At 43.9% G+C, this 10,678-nt stretch overlaps 1 protein-coding gene across 4 annotated transcripts in view; it reads left to right on the top strand.

The window, feature by feature from the left end:
- Arid1a (AT-rich interaction domain 1A) overlaps window positions 1-10,678 on the top strand; it is a 75,503-nt gene that overhangs the window by 18,427 nt on the left and 46,398 nt on the right. The gene's annotated exons all lie outside the window — the stretch shown is intronic.

The raw sequence follows: 10,678 nt of genomic DNA, 5'->3' as shown, positions 1-10,678 counted from the left end.
CTGGCTATCCTGGAACTTACTCTGTAGACCAGGCTGGCCTCGAACTCAGAAATCCACCTGCCTCTGCCCTCTCAAGTGCTGGGATTAAAGGCGTGCGCCACCACCACCCGGCACCATTCGGCTCCTGAATATGGAACTCATGTCACCAGTCACCAGGTTTGGTGGCAAGTGCCTTACTTATCCTATAAATTTTTTGTTTGAGATATTGTCAAGCTGTGTTGCCCAGGCTGGCCTTGACTTTCCAGTCTCCTGCCTCAGTCTTCTTAGTAGCTAGAATCACAAGGGATGGACCATCCTACACAGCTAAACATAAGGTTTAATCCTTGTACAGTTGGATGCTCTACTAGCACGTGCTGAAGTGGTGCCACACCCTATCCTTTTGTTTTTGGTTTCTTAGTTACAACTTTAATTTGATCACTAGTGTCCTCTAGTTGGTCCCGTGGAATGTTTGTTCCTGAGTGTTTGGGGTAAATGTTAGTTGCTCTGGTTTTTATGCTTTGCGCCTGGAAATTTGGGACTCAAGCAGAAAGATGGCTAAGGATGCTAGATAACAGGCCCCAAATTGAACCACACATCATAGCTTCCTCCTGGACTTCTGTGCCGTCTAGGCACATGTTAAGCAAGTGTAAGCATCTACTGTTAGTTTGATAATGGTATGATGGAAGAAAAAAATGAAGAGACTTGTTTGTACAAAGGTTCAGGGTCTGTCTTTTAAGTGGTTCACAGAAAAGGCCACACTGAAGCTTTTCTGTTCGGGAGTTGCATTTGTTTGTGTATGTTGAGATGGGATCTTATATGGGCCATGCTGGCCTCAGCTCTGAGCTGAGAATGACTGGAAACCCCCCCCCCCCCCCCCCCCCCCCATTTTCACCTGAGTCCTGGGATTTCAGGCAGGGTCATCTGTCTCCCATCTGTTTTCCTCCATCCCCTGTCATTTTATACCTTCCTAGAAAGTGAACCACCCCAGTGCTTTTTTTTTTTTAAGGGATACATCCTCGCCTTGGAGAGTTAACATAAAAGGTCCCTGTCTAGAAGAAATGAGTGTTTGAGGATCAATGAATAGTCTTCAAGACTGGAGCCTATCTAGTTGGATTGAGGCACACTTTCCCCTGGTTCACTTGTTCGCTCAGACCCCTTGGATGCTATTGCAGTGGCATGGTAGTCTTCCTTCTTATCCATGGGTCAGCTTTCTGAGGTTTTAAGTACCAACACTCTACTCCTATCTGGAAATACTCTATGGAAAACTCCATGTCTTTGGGAGATAAGACACATATTTTGTTGTTGCAAATGATTTATTACTGTTAACCTCTTGCTAGCTGTAATATATAAATTAAATCTCTTCAGCCATGTATGTATTGAAAAGTGTGTGAGTGAGTGAGTGCATGTGTATATTATATGCGATTTCACATACAGAGGGGCTGTAGTATGATTATTTTATTCTCTGTCTTCGTTATTTCAGACTGGCTTATGTAGCCAAAACATACATGAGGTTTTTTTTTTTTTTTTCCTCTTGTTTGTTTTTCCAGTGCTAGGAATCAAGTCCATGTCTTCATACTAGACAAACAGCGCTCACTCTGTGTGGGTGTGTGCATGCTCCTGCTCACTCAGGTCTGTAGAGGGTGCCTTCCTTTATCACTCTCCATCCTAGTGTTTGAGACTCCTCACTGAACCTGGAGCTTGCTATCTTGGCTACACTGGCTTGCCTAGCGTACCTGACTTTGCTTCCCCAGCATTGAGATTATAGACACCAGTTCCTGTGCTTGGCCTCCACATGGGAGCTGGGGATCTGAACTCAGTCTCTATGCTTGTACAGCAAGCACTTTACCCGCTGGGCAATCACCTTAATCCTACCTATCTATCTACCTACCTACTATTTGTCTGTTTGTCTGTCTATCTTCCATTCTTATAGTTTCTCACCTTGTTTCTCAAAGCTGTCATCAAACTGCAATTCTCCTTTGGTCTTGAGTAATGGAATGACTGTTGTGAATGAAACACTACATGCCTGGCTATTCTCTCTTTCCTCCCCCCCTCCCCACCATGTGGACACATGTTTTGAGGTAGGCTTTCACTATGTAGACCTGTCTGGCCTTCGACTCAGTGGGAATATCAGTTGATCTGCCTGTGTCTCCCTCTGTGCCCAGTTACCTTTCTATTTTGATGAAGAAACTGAGGGCCAAAGAGTTAGAAATACCATGGGCAAGGCCATACGGACCCTCAAAGCTTGTCTTTTGTTTCTCTTTGTAACAGAACCCTGGCTGTTCTTGTAGAATAGGCTGTCCAAAAACTCACCAAGATCTGGGAGTAAAGTGTGCACCACCTCCACTGGCCCTGGGGCCTTTAGTCTTACAGTCCTGAAGACCTTCTACTTAAAGTAGGAAACCTTGCATACAGTTCTAGCTTCCTAGAGTTTGTTAGTTAAGAGTGCACATAGTAAATAAGTAGACCTTCCCCTCCTCCGAAATTAAGACTCCCAACCCTGTCCTCTTGCCACCAATTCAGAATCTGAATGGTAGGATTGGGACCCAGAACTTGGGTTAAAATTGATTCACTTTTTTGTCTGTGCTTCCCATGGAGCTGCTGTAAGAAACTGGGATTGCAGCCCACTGGCTTCACTTCTCAGTGCACTCTCCCCAAGGAGCTTGGATGGTTGTCTTATCCTGGAGAGTTGTAAACCTGGGAGCTCCAGGTTATCACATGACCTTTCAGTTTTTACTGTTCCTCTTGGGGACTTACCCTGTTTTTATGGCCTTGTGTTCCTTTTTTAGATCTGTGGGCCTTTGTTGTTGTTGTTATTGTTGATAGGTTTTCTCTATTATGTAGCTCTGGCTGTCCTAGGATTTTCTTTGTAGATCAGCCTGCCTCTGCTAGGGTTAAAGACATTGATTGACTACAGCCCAGCAAGAGGAATATTTTTATGAAAAAGTTGCTGTTTTCCTTAGAGATACTATAGTTGGAAGTAGGAAAACTGGAAAGTCCTATCACAAGAGGTCTTCCTTGTAGAAGGATGGACTGAGAATTTTCCCATTTGTTGGGAAACTCATACGTTTTTCTGAAGTACTCTTTCTGGTGCCAGTGAAGAAGTGAAGAAATAACAGGCGCCTGGCTGTGGTTTTTCTGGCATGATTGTTTTGGGTGGGCAGCCGTGAGTGCTTATTACAATTGGCTCTCATCTGTAAGTTTTATCAGCTGGTTTAGTGACTCTTTTTCTTTGGTTTTCTTTTCTCAACACTAATGTGTTTTCTGTGCTCCTTTGGTCTTGATAGGGATCCATAGTTAACTCTTTCTTATTTTGAGTTAGAATCTAGCTTTGGGAGGATGGGGTGTCTGTTTGGCTGTATAACCCAGGCCATCCTTTGAATATTCTGTGTCCTGAGTGCTGGGACTATAGCTATGCATGGGCCAACCATGCCCAGCTTGTTCAGTATCATGAGGTAGTGTGGGTTTGGAAGGACTGGAAGGATCTCAGGTCTGGTTGCTGCCCTTATCTGATACATTAGAAGTGTGCTCTTATTCCGCTTTTAAACATAGGGAAGTTTGAAAGAATGTAATACAATGAAACGGGCATTTTTAGGGGGATGGTGGTTGCAAATTAGCAACCACATAAGGCAGATGACCAGTTTGTCCAGAATTTGAAGTTTTTTTTTTTTTATCTTCTGTAAAGAAGTAAATTGGCACGTGGTCTCTAGATTATAAATAATGAGACTCCCAGGCTAGCTAGGTGGGTTTGACTCTCAATAAAATGTTAGTGTATTTCCATTTCTCCATGGATGAAATGGTTCTGGTAAGGCTAAATATAAATAGTAGGATGGGGGCTAGGTTATTGTCCTGGCATGTAGTCATGTTTCCCCTGTTTATAAGTACAACACATGGCTGGTATGGTATAACTGCCTATAGTCTCAGCAGTTCTGATGATCATTTGAACCAAAGAGTTAGAAACCAGCCTGGACAAGACACTATCAAAACATATCAAAACACTATCAAAAGAACAGAACAACACCCCATGGCACAGCCCCGATAGCCTCATTTTAGAGTGCTGGGTCTCAGGACAGAGCTGATCCCAGCTGTCCTTAATGCCAGGGTGTATGGGAGGACGTGCAGGTGAGCAGAGGTGGCTATAGAGAGGTGGCTATAGAGAAAAGGGACAGTGGGTGATTTATGTACCAGGGAGCACGGCTGTTCCTGCAGAAGTCTCTTTAGTCCTAAGATCTAAGTGATCTCCGTGGAGCTGGCAGGGAAAGTAAAAAGCCTGTTGGCTGGGAGAGGCCTTAACTTTTGTACTTATCTCTGCCTGGAGTGCCCCGAACAGAGGAGGGTCCCCCTCTGGGAACTGATCAACAGCTGCTGCCAGTCCCTAGAATCACAGGAAGTGGAGGCCTGGTGCCTTTGTATAGAAGCTCTGCAGCCAGACAATAGTTTGTGCTGGCGGGGCCATGTGGCGAGTCACGTGACCCGAGGCTGTATTCTACTGGGGTCCTTACCCATCTGTTCTCTCGGCTCTTTCTGGGTTATCAGGCGCCAGTCCAAGTCTTCCCAGGCAGCCAGCTTCATGGCCAGAGATTACGAGCACTAACCTTCCTGGCAGGGGCGGTGTGGCTTCGAGTTTATGCAGATTAGCCATGTGTTTCTCACTTCAAGGCGGTCCACAGGAAAAGCCTTTTCCTGTGTTTGGCTCTCAGTGGGCGGTTCCCAGCTTACTGTACTGGGACTCAAGCAGCAGGCATGCATGAGAGGGATCACAGTACACTGCCCCCCCTCCACCTCCAATGCTACGTCACCACAACACAACCACTCACGCTCTCATACTGTTGGTGTCATTCATTCGGTGCCAAGATTGCTTTAAAAAATTCCCTTGGCCCCAGTTCAAACAGGAGTACAGCTGGGATGTGTTAGATTTTAGGCAGTCTGCCCTCAATTTGAGATGAGTTATAAATAGCAGTGCCGACTTCCTTAACTACCGCTCTCTGAGGTAAAATGCAGGTTAATTACTGTGGGAATCAATTAGGGGCTTCTTTCGGTTAAAGAGCCAGGGATGCATTTTTATTGTTATTATTAAAACTCATAAACAAATCTGGCCAGGAATAAATTGAAAGCACAAGAAGTACAAAATAATATTTGGAGGTACAGAATCCAAGGGTACAGCTCTAGGTTTATCCTGGCACCGACTAGTTGGCATCTAGAGTGAAAGCACAAGTGTGTGCTGGTCAGGGCTTCTCCTTTCCAAGGATGGAGGCTCTTGGCAGCCCCTGGCCCAGCCTTTCATTTTATTCTTTCTAGTCTTTGGCACTGCTAGGCATTAAAGTTGGCCCTTACCTCCGATTCTGGTCACTTCCTCTTTGTATCTTTGGCTTCCTACTGTCCATTCCTTCTCAGACTTTTTTCAGGATCAGAGTTTGTTTTTCCTGGTATCACTACCACATGGTGTGGGGAGTGTATCTCCTGGTGTTTGGAAGTGTTAGTGCGTGCCTGTTCTGTCTCCTCTTTCAGTGGCTTATGGTCAGATAGAGAGTTTGCAACTATGTTTACTACTTTGAGTGTCCTGAAACTTTTGATTATCTGACAGCTAACCCTGATGAACCTTAAAACTCAATTTGTTACATTCAACAGTTCACAGGGCCACTGTGGCTTTTTCCTTGTACATTAAGAACTTGTGAGTGATTCCAGTAGCCAGGTGGTCCGGAGGTGCCTGTAACACCATTTGCTGGTAGCAGGGAACTCTGCAAGTCCTTAGTGTGTAAGCTGTTTGCACTGAATATACTCAGAAGAATAGGCCTGCTAAGCACCCACACCTTTGATGCCCCAAACCGCATTCATTTCATTTGTCAGGCACTTTATATCTTGGCCAGTGATCTGCAAGGAGCTAAGTGGTGGACTCTCCCCCCCGCCCCATTTTTATTTTTTTATGAATGCAGGAGAGTATATAGCAGGGGGCCTGACTTCCCTGATGAAGGGCCAGCATTTTCCTCTCAATTATGTGTCTCTGAGGCAGAGCCTTTGCTTTTGAAGCGTAATCACAGTAATCTACTCCTGTGGTTTCCTGTTGAAAGGGTTTCCTCTCTCTTTCCCAGAGTGGAATCTCTGGCTCTTTTGCAGCTACGATTTGGTGTTTCTCCTTCTTTGTGGCTGCTGACTATTGATGCTGGCCTTTTCTATTTTACATGAAGTAGAAAATTTTCTGTTTCAGTAAAATTGATGAATGAAAATAATGTTTTCTACTTTGAGAGATTGGGGGTGTTGCCTTCCCCCCTCCCCCTATGACTGCAAACCACATATCTCATAAGTTAGATTCTCTTTTGATATGATGTGCCTTTGACCTGAGACCAGAGTGGTCTGGCTGTTTGAACTGAACATATTTTTGTTTGGCGAATAATGATCTGTTGATTGTGATAAACCTTTGTGAGGGGAATGAGTTTGATGACCAAAAAGTGCCAGTTTCAATTTGAAAAGCTATTGTTTGACTGTCCCTTAAAGGGTCCTACTGTGAGGCCAGAGTAGTCTTAAGACTGGACATTCAAGTGCTGGGGAGGTATATGTTACCATGTTATGGTAAGCTTTTGAGTTTTGGCCACGTGTTGGGGTTGGGTATGCATTATTAAAACCCTTGCTCATACAGGTTGGCTTATCTCCATGCCACTGTTCCTTCAAGGCTGTTTTAACTTCCCTTTTCTAATTCAGTGCAATAAGTTTCTCTCCCTCTGCTCCGGGAGTTATGCTTGATACTGGGATTGAAGATGTGCCCTGCCTCTGGCTGGCTGGTGTGAATGAAGCCTCCTCTGTGGAGAATGCTTTCCTTACCTGTTTCTTCCTTCAGTAGGAACTGTTGTAGTTGAGCAGCTGTCCAGCCTTGTATTTGGGGCCTTTAGGACTTTGAGAATAAAAAGCCTGAACACTTATGTCCCAGAACGCAGCCAATAACTCCAGTTATTCTGGACTGTTGGGCCAGGAATTTAAGTTCAATTTGGATAACATAGTGAGATTTCATGCCATTGCAAAACAAAGTAAGATGATCTTGGACAGCAGAAGTGGGAAGCAGTATACATAGCTTGGAAAGGCATTTAAATATAAACATTGTGGGAAGCTTTTTTTTTTTTTTTTGGGTCTCATTCTGTAGCCCAGGCTGACCTAGAGATTATTTTGTAGTCTTGGTTTGTGTGGAACTCATGGTGATCCTCCTGCTTCAGCTTCCCACGTGCTGAGATTATAAGCATGAGTCACCATACCTTTCTGTGGGAAGCTATGCGTCATGTACATTTTAGGTGATGAACTAAAGTGTTCCAGGCCAGACATTGAGTTAGGATTTAAATTCAAGTCTGTCAAATTACTATACTCTTTATTCTTTCTGTATGTTAATATTGTGTAGAATTTAATGGGTTTGGAGCCATATGTAGCAGGAAGTAATAACTTATTTGAAAACATTGCTCTCTACATTGTAGTATGACAGCCACCGGCCATATGTGATTATGTGGATTTCAATTAATTAAGAGTGGACTGGGAATACAGGTTAGTTGGTAGAGTACTTGTCTAACATATATTTTGCCCTGGATTTGATCCCACACACCATGGAACCTAGATCTGGTGGCACTTCCCAGCACATAGGGCGGTGGACAGCTGGACGAGGCAGGAACATTAGTTCAAAAATATTTTGCTATGCAGCTTGTTTGAAACCATCCTAGGCTACTTGTGATCCTGACTTAAAGTAAATAGTCAATAAATAATAAATTAACTAATGTAAGTAAAATGCCAAGCTTAGCACAGGCCTGTAATTTTACTTCAAAGCTTAGGCAGGAGTGCTGAAGAGATGGCTCAGCTGCTAAGAGCACTTGTTTTTACAGAGTACTGGAGTTTGGTTCCTAGCACCCACATAGTGGCTCACAACTGTCCATAACTCAAGTTAAAGGGGATCCAGCACCTTTTTCTGAGCTTCTTGGGTATCAGGTGTGCACATTATACACCAGCAAAACACTCAGACACATAAGAATGTATACAAAGTTAGGCTCTTACTAAGTGGCCCAGGCTGTCTCAGTAAAAGGTAAAGTGAGGTATCAGTGCAGTGCTTCCGTAGCATTGCATGAGGCCTTGTGTCCCAAGTATACAAACAACAAAATATCTTGGTGGCACACACCTTAATCCTAGCACTCAGGAGGCAGAGGCAGGTGGATCTTATGAGTTCGAGCCTAGCTTGGTCTACAAAGTGAGTTTCAGGACAGCCAGCCTACAAAGAGAAACCCTGTCTCTATAAAGAAAATAAACAGTAATAATAAAAATAAAAGGACTAGGGCTGAAGAGATGGCTCAGAGGTTAAGAGCACGAACTGCTCTTCCAGAGGTCCTGAGTTCAATTCCCAGCAACCATATGGTGGCTCACAACCATCTGTAATGGGATCTGATACCCTCTTCTGGTGTGTCTGAAGACAGCTACAGTGTACTCATAAATAAAATAAATCAATCTTTAAAAAATAAAAAAAATAAAAGGACTAAATTTGGTGGCCCACACCTTTAATCCCAATACTTTGGAAGCTAAAAAAGAGAGATTGTCAAATTGAGGTTAACCTGGCTTACATGTAGCAAAATCAGTTCCCTAGTTATATTTTATAGTTTAAGTGTGTAATAGTAACACATCACAGTTAGTAGAATTTGTTGAATAATCCAAATCCTGGACATTTGTGAAGCTTCATGGAAATTTTGGGTGTGTAGCCCTTGCTAAATCTCCACTGCTGTAGAAGCTCCAGAGTGACACCATGGTAGTGACTAAAGCTGGGGTCTAGGCAGACTTAGACCAACAGCTATCCTGAGCATGCTGGTCTTTGTTCAGAAGATGTTGTCTTCACTTGAGGGCCTCAAACAGCCCCTGTAGCCTGGGTGCAGTGAGCTGTGATGTGTGGGATTCAGACACCCTCACGCTTCCCCTGGTCTTGGCTCCATCGCCAGCAGTATTGTTGAAAATTGTGGTATTTCTCACTAGCCCACTTTTTGCTAAACAAGTCCCAAAATAATGCATGTAGGTGCTAAAATTCTTACTGAGAGCAATATTGGGTCTTCAGATTGAGAATAGTCTAGAAGAACCCTGAAGGGTAGTTAATTGGGACACAGTTCTCCTGTGGTTCTCTACAGTTTGTGAAGGAAGCAGTCTCACCATAGTTACTTTTCTAGTTGAAATTTATCTATAGCCTGAGAGAACCCTGTTTCTGCTTCATTTTATTTCTCTCAGGGTAAACAAAAGTTTACATAGTTGTGGCTGACCCAAGACTTGGTAAAATGTAGACCAAGTTGACCCAGCCTCTTAGGTAGCTGGGGTTACAGGTGTGCACCACCATACGCTGTCCACTTGCCTGGTTTTGGACTTTGTAATTGGATATTCTTTCACAGTAGCTTTACTTCCTCCATTGTAATACAATGAGGGGAGAGGGATGGGAGGAGTGATTGTGTAATGCACCATGTCTTGGAGCATGTGTCCAAACACCCATATCATTTAGATTTCTGTCCCTCCAAAAGTGTGATCTGGACCTTGGACCTCTCATTTGCTAGGCTAGGCAAGTGCTCTACCACTAGGCAGTGTCTCCAGACATGCTGCAATGGTTTGGTTTCTCTGTGTATCAGCTATCCTTGGTCTGGAATGTTCTAGACCAAACTGGCCTTGAATTCACAGTGATGGATCCTGGACCTGTGACGTAGTTATCATCAGGACACTTGTTACTAGTATGCATGGCCTGGACCCTGGTTAGAACTCACTGAACCCCAGCTGGATGCCGTGGGAAGAGGTCTGACAAGCTCTCCAGGATTTTGATGTATGCTACTGATTACCCAACTCCTCCTTGAGACAGTTAATGATTTTAATATTTAATCCTATCCCCTACTCCAAATTCAAGATCCTGCTTAAAGTTTTAGGCTCTGTGCCTATCCTACCTCCCTCAATTTCAGAGCTATTTAGAAGAATTCTCCCTTTTCAGATAAGTGTTTCTGCCAGAGGAAAGTATGCTGGGACTGTTGTGTTGCTCCATCAGGAGCAACTATGTCAGAAAGTCCATGAGCTGATTGAATTTGTCATATCACAAAGGACTGGAAAGTCACATGGATTTTAAGTATTTCTTTGGAGACAGTCTTGAGACTCCTTCCGTAGCTGGTGGTCACTTCAAGTGCACAGCAACCCTTGTCTTCTAAGTGCTAGGATTGTATGGCCACCCCGCCCAGTTAGAAAGCTGCCATTGTAGACTGATGCCTGAGCTTTGAACTCTTGAGCTTATGCTGTTGGTGTTGTACATTGTTTTTGAGCCAGGGTCCCACTTAACTCAGACTGATCTCAAACTCACTTTATAGTTTAAAATGACCTTGATCTCCCTCAGCATCCTGCCTCTAGCATCCTAAGTGCTGAGAATACAGCTTGGATGCCCTCCCCCAAGCCTTCATATTGATTGATTGTTTGTTTGTTTGTTTAAATATTTCTTTTTATTTGTGTTTCTTTGTGCACATGTGTATGCACATGTGTGTGCTCATGCTTGCGCTCACGCCTGCTGAGACTAGAAGAGGTCATTGGATCGCCTGGAGCTAGAGTTACAGGTAGTTGTGAGCAGTCCAGTGTTGGGAACCAGCCTCCTGAAGAGCAGGGAATGCCTTTACCTGTTGAGCATTTCTCCAGCTCAGTATTTTGTTCTTTGAAGAGACAAAGTTCTGCCCTTTTATTTTCA

This window comes from Mastomys coucha, unplaced genomic scaffold (assembly GCF_008632895.1).
Source record: "Mastomys coucha isolate ucsf_1 unplaced genomic scaffold, UCSF_Mcou_1 pScaffold18, whole genome shotgun sequence".
Lineage (NCBI taxonomy): Eukaryota > Metazoa > Chordata > Mammalia > Rodentia > Muridae > Mastomys > Mastomys coucha.
This window is presented reverse-complemented; position numbering and strand designations above follow the sequence as displayed.